Source organism: Triturus cristatus, chromosome 10 (assembly GCF_964204655.1).
Source record: "Triturus cristatus chromosome 10, aTriCri1.1, whole genome shotgun sequence".
NCBI classification, from domain to species: Eukaryota; Metazoa; Chordata; class Amphibia; order Caudata; family Salamandridae; genus Triturus; species Triturus cristatus.
Genome location: NC_140593.1, coordinates 1,233,167,085 through 1,233,180,624, shown reverse-complemented (window position 1 = coordinate 1,233,180,624; position 13,540 = coordinate 1,233,167,085). Strand labels below are relative to the sequence as shown.

The window sequence follows — 13,540 nt, the reverse complement described above, 5'->3', positions numbered from 1 at the left end:
ATTCCGGAGTAATGCAGGCCCAGCCGACACCCACTCAGCAACGAGCACTGCATGAATTATGGAGTAATGCAGGTTCAGCAGACACCCACTCTGCACTCAGCAATGAGCACTGCATGAATTCCGGAGTAATACAGGCCCAGTGGAAGCCCACTCTGCTGTCGAGCCCGAGCACAGCATAAATTCCCTCGGAGTAATGCAGGCCCAATGGATCCGCATTCAAAACTCAATGAGCACTGTATTCATTCCCTATGAGTAATGCAGGCACAGTAAAGAGACACTCTGCACTGCTTCTTCGGTGGCAGCGTTAAACGTATCGAAGGTTAGATTGAGGATGGCCCCAGTGCCACAGCAGAATAGTGTTCCTAAGACATGAAAGAGATGCACGAGTGGCAAATTCACCCTGGAGACAGGACAACCCCTGGTGGGTGAGGCAGAAGGGATGAAGGCACCCTGGAGACGGGGCGACCCTTGGTGGGCGAGGCAGAAGGGATGCAGGCACCATGGAGACGGGGTGACCCCCAGTGGGTGAGGCAGTAGTCACGCAGGCACCCTGGAGACAGGGCAACCCCTGGAGGGCGAGGCAGAGGTAATGCAGGCACCCTGGAGACAGGGCAACCCCTGGAGGGCGAGGCAGAAGTAATGCAAGCACCCTAGAGACGGAGCAACCCCTGAAGGGCGAGGCAGAAGTAATGCAGGCACTCTGGAGACGGGCAACCCCTGGAGGGCGAGGCAGAAGTAATGCAGGCACCCTGGAGACGGGGCAACCCCTGGAGGGCGAGGCAGTAGTCACACAGGCACCCTGGAGACAGAGCAACCCCTGGAGGGCGAGGCAGAAGTAATGCAGGTGCCCTGGAGACGGGGCAACCCCTGGAGTGCGCAGCAGTAGCACACAGGCACCCTGGAGACAAGGCAACCCCTGGAGGGCAAGGCAGAGGTAATGCAGTCACCCTGGAGACGGGGTAACCCCTGGAGGGCGAGGCAGTAGTCACGCAGGCACCCTGGAAACAGGGCAACAGATGGAAATCGAGGCTAAAGTAAGGCAGGCACCTGGAGATGGGGAGAGGCTGAATGATGCAGCCACCCTAGAGTCGAGGCGACCTCGCGTGGGCGAGGTAGAAGTGATGTAGGAAGGCTGGAGATGGGGCTACCCCCGTAGGCGAGGCAGAAGTCATGCAGGAACCCTGGAGATAAGGCGACCCCCGTGGGCGAGGCAGAAGTGATGCAGACACCCTGGAGACAGGGCAACCCCTGGTGGGCGAGGCAGTAGTCACACAGGCACCCTGGAGACAGGGCAACCCCTGGTAGGCGAGGTAGTAGTCCTGCAGGCACCCTGGAGACAGGGCAACTCCTGGTGGGCGAGGCAGAAGTAATGCAGGCACCCTAGAGTCGAGGCAACCTCCCATGGGCAAGGTAGAAGTGATGCAGGCAGGCTGCAGGTGTGGCGACCCCCTTTGGGATAGGTAGAATGATGCAGCCTCCCTAGAGTCGAGGCGACCCCCAGTGGGCGAGGCAGAAGTGATACAGGCACCCTGGAGACAGGGCGACCCCCCGGTGGGTGAGGCAGAAGGAATGCAGGCACCCTAGAGATGGGGCAACCCCCGGTGGGCGAGGCAGAAGTGATGCAGCCACCTTATCTATGGGGCAAGCCTCTGTGGGCAAAGCAGTGGTCATGAGGGAACCCTGAAGACGAGGCGAGCCCTGGTGGGCGAGGCAGAAGGCATGCAGGCACCCTGGAGATGGGGTGACCCGTGGTGGGCGAGGCAGGAGTGATGCAGGCACCCTAGAGACGGGGCGACCCCGGTGGGAGAGGCAGAAGGGATGCAGGCACCCTAGAGATGGGGCAACCCCCGGTGGGCGAGGCAGAAGGGATGCAGGTACCCTAGAGATGGGGCAACCCTCGGTGGGCGAGGCAGAAGGGATGCAGGTACCTTAGATATGGGACAAGCCTCGGTGGGCAAAGTAGTGGTCATGAAGGCACCCTGGAATCCTGGAGATGGGGTGACCCTGGTGAACATGTCAGAAGTGATACAGGCACCCTATAGACTGGGCGAGCCCTGGTTGACGAGGCAGAAGTGATGCAGGCACCCAGGAGACCGGGCAACCCCCAGTGGGCGAGGCAGAAGTGATGCAGGCAACCCTGGAGACAGGGCGACTCCCAGTTGGTGAGGCACAAGTCATGCAGGCACCCCGGAGATGGGGCGACCACCAGTGGGCGAGGTAGTGGTCATGCAGGAACCCTTGTGATGGGGTGACACCACAAGAGGAAGGCAAAAGTGATGCAAGGACCCTGGAGACGGGGACCCCCCCCCCCCCCTCCGGGCGAAGCAGAAGTGATGCAGGCCCCCTGGAGACGGGGCGAGCCCTGGTGGGATGGCAGAAGTCATGCAGGCACCCTGGAGACCGGACAGCCCCCGATGGCCGAGGCAGTAGTCATGCAGGCACCCTTGAGACGGAGCGACCCCCTTTGGGCGAGGTAGTAGACATGCAAGAACCCTGGAGATGGGATGACACCCCATGGGAAAGGCAGAACTGATGAAGGCACCCTGGAGATGGGGGACCCCCCCCCCCCATGTGGGCGAGGCAGAAGTGATGCAGGAACCCTGGAGACTGACCACCCCCCGGTGGGCGAGGCAGAAGTGATGCAGGCCCCCTGGAGACTGGGCGACACCGGTGGACGTTGCATAAGTGATGCACACACCCTGGAGACGGGGCGACCCCCGTGGGTGAGGCAGAAGCGATTCAGGTACCCTGGAGACGAGGCGAACCACTGTGGGCAAGGCAGAAGTGATGCAGGCACCCTGAAGACGGGGCGACCCCCGATGGGTGAGGCAAAAGTGATGCAGGCACCCTGGCGATGGGGTGACCTCTGTTGGGCGAGGCAGAAGTTATGCAAGCACCCTGGTGACTGGGCGACCCTTGGTGGGCGAGGCAGAAGTGATGCAGGCACCCTGCAGATGGGGCAACCCCTGGTGGGCAAGGCAGTGAGGGCCTGGGCATCAGTTCTGTAGGGCCCGGCTCTAAACAGCCTCTCGGCCTGGACCATACAAATCGACCTTTACACAACGCACTGCGCACAACACAAGCCTGTACGGTATTTTGTACTTTCAGTTCAGACTGCAGGACAGATTACATCCAGGTGTCATGCAGAAAGCAAGCATTGGTAAATGCATAAGGTTTTGCCTATGTGATTAATAATAAGCTTTTTTTTGTTGTAAGTTGTACAATATACGTTACTGAAAGTCTGTTAAAGCATTATGACTTATTTATGTACAAAAAGTGAATATATTGTGCTGTTACTAGTGGTATAGTGCAGGTAAGTAATAGCCAAAGTTTGAAAAAATGAAACTGGAGAATAATAGAACGAATTGATGTAATGGCAGTATTATGTGTTAAGAGGAGCTCTGACAACTTTTCAATCCAGTGCCACTGCACCTGCTGCTCCACTCAAATCTAGTCCGTTTTAACTGAAAGATAATTGCAATTCTGTCTGCCGGTATAGTAGTAAAATATAACAACATTAGGTGTTTAGAGGAGTTCTGACAACTTTTGGGCCAGGTGCCACTGCACCATTCAAATTATGACCCTGTTGTCTGCAAGGTAACTGCACTCGCGAGTGCCTGTTTAGTAGTCAAATATAGCAATATTAGGTGTTTAGTGGGGTGCCTAGAGCTTTTGGTCCTTGTGCTACTGCACCTGCTGCACAATTCAAATCATGACTACTGCCTGCTAGATAAATGCACTTGTGACCGTCTTGTTTAGTAGTAACATTTTGCAATAATCTGGGTTGAGCGGGGTTCCTAGAGCTTTTGGCCTCAGTGCCATTGCTGCACCATTCAAATCCAGTCCTGTTTAACTGCAAGTTCACTGCAATTTTGGTTGCCTGCTTAGAAATAAAATAAAGCAATATTAGGTGCTTCGTGGTTATGGTCTCGGGGGCCACTGTACCTGTTGCACTATTGAAATCATGACCCTAGTGCTTGCTATATAACTGCACTTGTGACTGCCTGTTTAGTTATAAAACTAGAACAATATTTGGTGTTTAGTTAGGTACATAAAACTTTTGGTCCTGGTGTTACTGCACCTACTTATACCAAAAGGGAGTCACCGTTCCTAAGTAGAGAGAGAAAGAAGGGAAGTAAGAGGTACTCTCGTCGTGTGCTACTCTAATTGTGGGGGGCAATGTGTACTCATCTTGATGCCCTCACACACCCCGAAGGATGTCTTGCTTCATCATTGAGCTTTTGCTCCTTGTCGGGCCGGCGCTGCAATGCCCTACGGGTCCCCCGAAGGGTCTCTTCGTCAGGACCAAGTAAGAAAGTTTTATCTACAGTGGCCCGAAATTTTCGGTGCCCCCGGATAAACGAAGGGTGTAGAACTTCCCTTAGTAGGTAGGGTAAGAACCCATGAGATCAGTGAGGGTCACTTGAGAGGGTTCGCTCAGTGCATCTGGGCTGTGTCGCCTGTGTGCCTCTCGCTGTCTCCACCAACTTTCTTACTCGGTCCTGACAAAGCGGCCTGGGTCTCCCCCTGAGACCACTAAAGCGCGAAACATGTTGACCAGAACATATGCCCACTAGGGACATATAGTTACTCAGCTACCAAGGGACAAAATACCCCTAAAAGCAGCACCATACACTTTGTTTTAATAATGACAGAGGGATCACCTGAATAAAAATAAATCAATCTCCCTCCAGCCATTTTTTTTAATACACTTTCTAGGTCTTCACTGCCACTTACACCCACGCATCCATACGGCTTCATCAAAAGATCACTGAAAAAGAGACCCTTCGTGGGACCCGTAGGGCATTGCAGCCCCGGCCCGACGAGGAGCAATAGCCCAATGATGAAGCAGTACATCCTTCGGGGTGTGTGAGGGCATCAAGATGAGGACAGACTGCCCCCCACAATTAGAGTAGCACAGGATGAGAGTACCTCTTACTTCCCTTCTTTTCTCTCTCTACTTAGGAACGGTGACTCCCTTTTGGTATAAATTTAACTTCGGGAGCACGGGTCACCGGACCTTTTGAACAGCTCCTAGAGTCCCCCTCTTTTGATAAATAGGGTTACTGCACCTACTGCCACCATTGAAATCATGAACCTCTTGTCTGCAAGGTAACTGCACTTGTGACTCCCTGTTTGGTTTAAAATGTTACCAATAATGTGAGATTAGTGGGGTCCCTAGATATTTTGGCCCCAGTGCCACTGCCCCCGCTGCACCATTCAGATCAAGTCCTTTTTTACTGCAAGTACCGGCAAGTGTGACTGCCTGTTTAGTAGTCAAATATAACAATATTATGTGTTAAGAAGAGTTCTGACAACCATTGGGCCGGTGCTACTGCTCCTGCTGCACCATTCAGTTAGAGACCCTGTTGTCTGCAAGGCAACTGCACTTGTGGCTGCCGGTTTAGAAGTAAAATATAGCATAGCGCCTGTATATTAACTTTATTTTTAACATGCAATGTTTATTACAACATTTAGAATTTGATCAAAATTACTGATTACTTTGCCCTAGCGCTTGAGCCTCTCGCTATATGGCTCAGGGGAGATCCCACGATTCGGGGGCTTAATTGGCCACCGGAGTGGATGGACAAAGTGTCCCTCTACGCAGGTGACATTCTGCTTTATTTGGCTAGGCCCCGATTTTCGATTAGTTATGTACTCCATATATTTACTTGTTTTCAAAAACATTCCGGCTATACCATTAACTGGGATAAGTTCCTGATATATATCCTCAGCGCCCCCCCCCATGCTCCCATTGGGTTGTGGGGCCAAAATTATGAGGGAGGGCTTTCAATACTTGGGTATTTATATTACGACAGATACAGAGATTTTCTATCAACCTAATTTGTTACCCCACCCCCCCTTTAGCACCTCAAAGCTGATGTACAAAATTGGAAGACCCTCTCTCTTACACTTTTGGGGTGGGCAGCCCTCTAGAAAATGATGGCACTCCCCCGCTTTCTGTACGCGTTGCAGAATACACCACATTTAGTCCCGCCTCAATATTTTGCCTCCATCGACTTAAGTTCACAGCCTTTTATGGAACGATGGACCACCCCGAATCCAACTTGCCAAACTAACCAAGAGCCGGTATGATGGCAGCATAGTGCTACCGGACATCTGATCATACTATTGGGCTTCACAGCTTATTGTTCTCAGTCATTGGATGCATCGGCCCATTACTGACCCTGCATATAGAATGGACAGGCACAATATGCTGCCTGGCACTTACTTGAGGGCACTGTATAGGGGATAAAAATTCACTCCAACCTCCACGACTGTCCCCATCTGGCACGCGGCGAATTCGGCCCTCGGCTGGAAGGGTAGACTTACGCAAGCGACACCATAGTTCGATTCCTGTCGCTTGAGTCTGCTTTGGCTCCAGCCCGGGTTTGATAAGTGGGACTTGATTGGACTGTCCAAGTTGGGCGGTCTGTGGGCTGGGGGTGGTATAGTGCTGTTTAGTGACCTGCAGCAGAAATTTCACTTGCATGAGAATTAAGCTTTCCGTTATCTCCAGGTACGAAGCGCACTGTCTAAGGCGCTTTCCAAGGGAGACGAATTAGCGGTGTCCTCCCCTTTGGAGGACAGGCTGTTGGAGGACTACCTTCCAGATAAGGCCATCCCTCTAACCTACCGAAAAAATCCTTAATAACTCACCTGACCAAAGTCCGCACAAAATGGTGCGCAGACGTGGGTGACATGGACGACGAGGACTGAAGGGAGGCCCTCGCTTCGCCTCGCGAAGTTGCGATTCAGTCCTGGTTCAAATTAATTGAACTAAAATTACTGCATAGGGTCTATTACACAAGCTCCGTCTTGGTTAAAATGGGTCTTCTGAACTCTCCAGTATGTACGCGTGGCTGTGGCCAGGAAGGCACTTCTTTGCATCAATGGTGGGAATGTCCAAGTCTTCAGAGGTATTGGGGGGAGATCATCTCCGCTTTACCCCTGGTTTGCTGCAAGGAGATTGAGGCTACTCCGAGACTATGTCTCTTGAATATTTGGGAAGCCACTGACTAGGCCGGCGCGACTGTGGGTCTCCCTGGATTGCATGGTTGCTAAGCCTAACATCGCGAGAACGTGGAAGAGGGGAGCTGAATTGAAATGCTTGGATTAGGAATCCGATATGGACTGGTGCATGCAGGCTGAGAGAGCGGTGTATGAAAGCAGAGGTTGTCCGGGCTAGTGGACAAAAATTAGGGCCCCCTGGAATAAAAGTAGAGGTTGGCTGTACACCCCCTTTAATAATACCTCTTTGTTCGCTGTTGACAACGAATCACTGTAGTATTGTGTTCCTTGAAGTCAGCTCCCAAATAGGAACCCTGGATTCCAGCTCCAGTATAATGTGCCCCTCAGTGCTGCTTATGATTATTTGTTGGCCACATTTGATTTCGTCCTTATTGTATATTTTCATGACTGCTTTTTTGTATTTCTGTTGATGTTTGTGATATTATTTGATGTGTCTTATTTTCTTAATAAAAAGATTTTCAAAAAGTAAATAAATGACTGAATAGATAAAGTTGAAAAAAATCAATACGATATTGCCCGCAAAGAAAGGTGCTGCGGCATGAATAGAAATGCCACAAACGTTCCAAGGCTAAAGTATCTGCTTTAAACAACTATGTAAAAAAGCAAGCATTCCAGCACACTGTTAGAAGCTGTGTGTCTGCCTTTTCCGTAGGAAGAGATCTTTATCTTGACAGTTAATAGGGCTTAAACAGTGTGAACAGCTTTAGTAGAAGTATTGTAAATGCGTGCAGTCAAGGGAAGTTAACAAAAAAAAGTTCCACACAAAAGTGAATGAACACAGTCATTCGACAATGGAAACTAATAAGAGCCCCCTTTAAGATATATTAAATAGCAGAGATTTCACAAGCAAACCACGAACACACCGAGGCCTTAACGCACACCAGGCTAAACCAGACACGGGTAACACTGCACTGGGGCAGCTGGCGAGAGCCTCAAGGCTTCTAAAGCCATCGGACGAGAGCGCAAGGTGGAACAGAGGGCAACGGGGTTGTAAAACTAACAATATGCAACTTTCCAAAGCCTAAACACAACAGAGACAAATACCTTCCCTTGGCCCCCATCTCACCGCCAGGGGCAAGGAGGGGTGTCCGAAGGCACAGGGAAGACCCAGAAACTGACTTCCCTGTCCAGGGCCAGGCCGCAGGGTCGACCCTTAACTAGGGTGACCAGATTCTCAAAACAAAAAACGGGGACAGGTCATAGACATAGAAGTAGGACTACGGTTTGCAGTAACCATGGACATAAAAGGACTATTTGACAGCTGTCATAGACATAGAAAAAGGACTACAATGACAGCTCCCTCCACAGACGGAGATGAAGCATTACAGACAACAAATCCGCAGTCTTTTATTGGCGCCCCTCTCCTTCACACAGCAGCATTAGCACTTTTTATGACATTTACACTTTTAAAAACTATAGCATATATTTGCCAAAAATCAGTAAAACATCACAGGCTAGCAAACGCCAGATTTACTAGCTTTATCAATGCTCGTTTCTATAGCTGTGCATCAGCACCACGTGAAGTACAACTCACCAATGTTGCTTAGTTGCTCATGACAGAAAAGCATGGGAGGAAAACTGCGGAATGCTAAATTGCCAAAAGGCAGCCATGGACCAATGTAAGAAAAACACTTCTCTCCAGGTATTACTGCCTTAGGGTCTTAAGGGTGGCAAAGGCTGGCCGACCACACAGTCCTCCCACATTTGCGTGGTCACTGCTGGGATGTCCCGTTACCTTACTGGGTATGTATAGTGCACTCTAGCCATTGGTATCATCTCATAGCGCAATAGTGTGAAGACCTGAGCAAAAAGCTCGAGCAGCGCTGCTCGCCTCTTCCACAGGCGTTAGCCCTGCTCCTTTAAGTCCTTTCCAGCTAAACAGTTTGCCGTGATCTGGAAGGTCAGTCAAAAGGTCAAGTCATAGCTTTGATATGGAGAACACAGAGCATGCATCAATTGGTTAAGAATAAAACATGCAATGAGCAATGCATTAATCCTTGCACGGTATGCTTAAGGGCTACTGAAAAGTTTGTATGGCTATGAATACAGGATGAAGAAATATTGTTTTATCCAAAGTAGAAACTTTGGCTGGCACGATGACGTAGGTGGCGCTGCGTGTAAAATGTCGCTCTTCAAAGGATTTCCCTCCTTGCTACAGCGCTCACCTCAGTGACGACACATGCCGTAAACCGTGCAAAGAGAGCATGCGTGCGCATGCTCAACCGGAACAATGAAAAACAGGGACATTTCTGTGTTTGACCTGGACACTGTTTGAAAACGGGGACATTTGAGTCACTTGGAGAAAAGTGTCGGGACACTTCTCCAAAAACGTGGACCGTCCTGGGAAAACAGGGACGTCTGGTCACCCTACCCTTAACCCGTCCTCCCTGCGCAGAGCGAAGGCGCAAGCAGACCCTGGTGCGAACAAAAATTTCGGGGGGGGGGGGCTGAACTTTAAGCAATAGGCAGAGTGGAGCTGCAGGGGCTCTTAGAAGGGGTGAAACAACAGCGAGGCCTCATTAACATGCAAATGGTCTTTTAAAGACCTGTGGAGTGCTCGGGTGCGGCTGCTTTTTTGCCCGGGAAGGTGTCTCATCCCGGGCTGCCACACAGGACGGGGGGGGGGCTGAAGCCCTTTGGAGTCCAAGGGGTGTTGCGCGCCTGTTGACTCTGCCCCTACCGTGCTCTCCAAGAGGACCCTGCTCTCGGCGGAGGTCACCTGTGCTCTCTGCCCCTTCCGTGCTCTCCAATGGGACCCTGCTCTTTACCGTGCTCTCGGCGGAGGTCACCTGTGCTCTCTGCCCCTTCCGTGCTCTCCAATGGGACCCTGCTCTTACCGTGCTCTCGTCGGGGGTCACCTGTGCTCTCTGCCCCTTCCGTGCTCTCCAATGGGACCCTGCTCTTACCGTGCTCTCGTCGGGGGTCACCTGTGCTCCCTGCCCCTACCGTGCTCTCCAAGGGGATCCTGCTCTTTACCGTGCTTTCGCTGCGGGTCACCTGTGCTCTCTGCTCTTACCGTGCTCTCCAATGGGACCCTGCTCTTTACCGTGCTCTCGGCGGAGGTCACCTGTGCTCTCTGCCCCTTCCGTGCTCTCCAATGGGACCCTGCTCTTACCGTGCTCTCGTCGGGGGTCACCTGTGCTCTCTGCCCCTTCCGTGCTCTCCAATGGGACCCTGCTCTTACCGTGCTCTCGTCGGGGGTCACCTGTGCTCTCTGCCCCTTCCGTGCTCTCCAATGGGACCCTGCTCTTACCGTGCTCTTGTCGGGGGTCACCTGTGCTCTCTGCTCTTACCGTGCTCTCCGGGAGGAGGTCACCTGTACTCCAGAGCCGCCCTGCCCGTGCCCTCACCGGGCTCCACAGTAAGGAATGCCCTCTGTGCCAGGACCGGAGGTCTCCTGCTTCCAGCGCCCCGTGTACACACGAGCACAGGCCGCGCAAACACGCAGCGCTCGCCCCTCCCAGGGGCCCGACACCGGGCACTTGGTGCCAGTTACACACAATGGGAAAGTGCTTCTAGCAGAAAGGATCTCGGCGAAAAGTTTCTTACCTAGCGCCGGTGAAGGGATGTGGTACCTCCCGGGGCCCGTCCGCTCCGTCACCGAAGAGGCGCCGGCCCCTTTCTTGGACCCCCGCCAGCTGGCCCCAGGGCAGCCATCTCATCCACGGACGAGTCCAACCGGCTCGCTGTCATTCTCAGGATGCTGCCGGCGCCCGTGCGCGGAGACACTGGCCGTCAGGCCGAGAAGTGTAATGCCATGCACCCCGCCACCCCCCCGGGGTAGCAGGTTCGCCCTACCTGTGCCAAGACACCCAGTGCCAGGCGAGGCGTTTAATGCTATGCATCCCCACCGACCCCCCGAGGGTGGCAGATCCGCTCTACCTATGCCAACACACCCTCTGCCAGGGCAAGAAGCTTGCCATGCACTCCCCCTGGGGTGGCAGGTCTGCGCTACAGGTGCCAAGTCACCCACCAGCAGGATAAGATCCTTAATCATATGCAAGTCCCCAGGGTGGCACGTCCACTCTACCTGTGCCCTCGCCTGCCAACAGGCCGAGATCTTTAATGTCATGCACTTCCCTTGGGTGGGAAGTCCACTCTACCTGTACCCACTCCAGTGCCAAGACACCAGTCGCCTCCCTGAGATGTTTAATGCCATCTACTTCCATAGGATGCCAGATACACCCTACATGTACCCTCACTTGCACCAACTCCAAAGCCAACACACCCATCGCCATGCCGAGATAATGAATGGTCACCACTTCCTCAGGGTGCATGATCCAACAAAACTGTGCCCTCACCTGTAACCGCTCCTGAGCCAAGACTACTACTGTCACGCCGAGATGTTTAAGGATATTGTAGAATGCATTTATGAAATAAATGAAATTCCAAGAAGGTTCGTCTTGTAAGAGTAAGAGGTTTATTCCAGAGGAAATAACCCACGACTTTCCATACACAAGATACAAGCAAGAATGATTTCTTACAACTTACATTCTAAACTCTAGAGTCCTAAACTCTACTACATTCTAATATTTAAAGATACATGTATATTAAACAACTATAGTTACTACATACAACACATCCCCCTTTTTTACATAATAAAACAAAACAAGTTACACTGCATTCAACATGACTTTACCGTAACCTCTTGAGTGCCCATGACGAGATGGTCTCGTCATGGGCCGCGGTTGCGCTGTGCCCATGACGAGACTATCTCGTCATGAACCCCGCCCGCTAATGAAAGGGCCGGCACAGGGCGGGGCACTCAAGGGGTTAATAGTAAACAAAGTCTTCATTTCGAAATGGCGGAGCTCTAATGCGAGAGCTGTGCCCAACACACATGTCACCGGATCCACCTAAATTCTCCGGCACAACTCTGTTATTTGGACTCTCAGAATTATTAGACCTAGAATTATTGTCACCTTCCTCCTCACTTAACAAAGGAATAGAAGAATGCAAAGACAAATCAACTTTGTCATCCCTGCAATCCAGATCACCAAGATTGAACCAATCTGAATGATCTGAATATTTACCTTGAGATCTCATTTTATCACAAATAATTTTTGCTTGTTCTCTTTTAAGTTTAATTACAGCGTTCCGATTCCACCATCCCCGATCTTGTAACATGACCGCCATTATAGAGACCTTTATGACTTTGGCTGGTTCAGAAAACTTTGATTGACCTTTCCCGACTCTAATGTTTTTTTTTAATGAGTACCCAATCACCAGGAACCAAGGATGTAACTTTAACATGTTTTCTTGCATCATAATTAGCTTTGTAGGACTGCTGTTTTCCTCTTACATATGCCCTAACTTTCTGCAAGTCAATTTCCTGATAATTACATTTTTCTAATTTTCCTTTCAGCCATGATGGACTAAACATAGAAACTGGTTTCCTTCCTCTCAATAACATATATGGAGAAATATTTGTGGTAGAATGTGGAGTCACATTATAACTCCAAATCTTATCACAGATGTACTTGTACACATCTAAACCATTGTTCAAAGCAGTCTGTACCCCTTCTTTCAACATTCTGTTGGCTCTTTCAACCAAACCATTTGAGGCAGGACTGTATAGTGGTACCAAAATGTGCTTAATAGATACCTCATTCAAGAAATTTTCAAAATCATTTGAGGTAAAGTGGGTACCATTGTCAGTTACAATTTCAGAAGGAAGACCTTCAATCAAGAACAGACGCTGCAAAAAAAAAAAATAGCTGCTTTGGAATCTGAGCTCTTGACAAATGAAAAATACAACCACTTTGAAAAGTAGTCAATTATAACAATCAAAAATCTACTATCGCTACCTAGTATATTAAATGGACCAGAGAAATCCAAACCCAATTTTTGCCATGGTCCACTAGGCCATTCAACAGGACATAAAGGAGAGGTAGATGTACGCCAGTGTTTGTCAGAACATAAACATTCTGGACATTTATCAACAAATGACCTAACTTGACTATCCATACCTGGCCACCAATACACATCTTTAATTTTCCTTACTGTACTGGAAATCCCTAAATGTCCCTCATGAGCCAGAACTACGATTTTACTCCTTAAACACTCAGGTGGTACTATTTTATCATCTCTTAGTAGAATATCATTGACAATTGAAAGTTCAGGCGCAACTTGCGAGAAACATTTGTCTTGCATGGATAAACTCCTATCACATGGCCATCTGAACCAAGAATTTCTTCACTCTTTCCAGGCAGGAATCTTTCCGCGCACACTCAATCCATTCCTCTTCCGATATTTTACTCATATGTGTAATGTCATTAATACTAAAAACCACATCAGAATCACTATTGCTGTTAAGATCCGTGACCTCATTTTCCAACGGAATCCTAGACAGACAGTCTGCCCTGACATTTCTACCTCCCGGAATGTATTTAATATCAAAGTGAAATTCTTGTAGCCTAGCAAGTAATCTGATCAAACGAGTGGAGGCTTTGTTCGAATTACTATCACCTAACATGTATATCAATGGCTTATGATCTGTGAAAAGTTG

General features: G+C 50.2%; 1 protein-coding gene across 2 annotated transcripts in view; it reads right to left on the bottom strand.

Moving 5' to 3' along the window:
* The window catches only part of WNK3 (WNK lysine deficient protein kinase 3), a 1,041,636-nt gene that overhangs the window by 1,000,658 nt on the left and 27,438 nt on the right, over nt 1-13,540 (bottom strand). The window contains exon 1 of one of the 2 annotated variants that reach the window (XM_085629858.1): nt 10,326-10,534. The exons of the other annotated variant lie outside the window; for it this stretch is intronic. The gene's annotated coding sequence lies outside the window, so the exon portion shown is untranslated. Of the gene's footprint in view, nt 1-10,325; nt 10,535-13,540 lie in introns of those variants that run through there. 2 annotated transcript variants of the gene reach the window in all.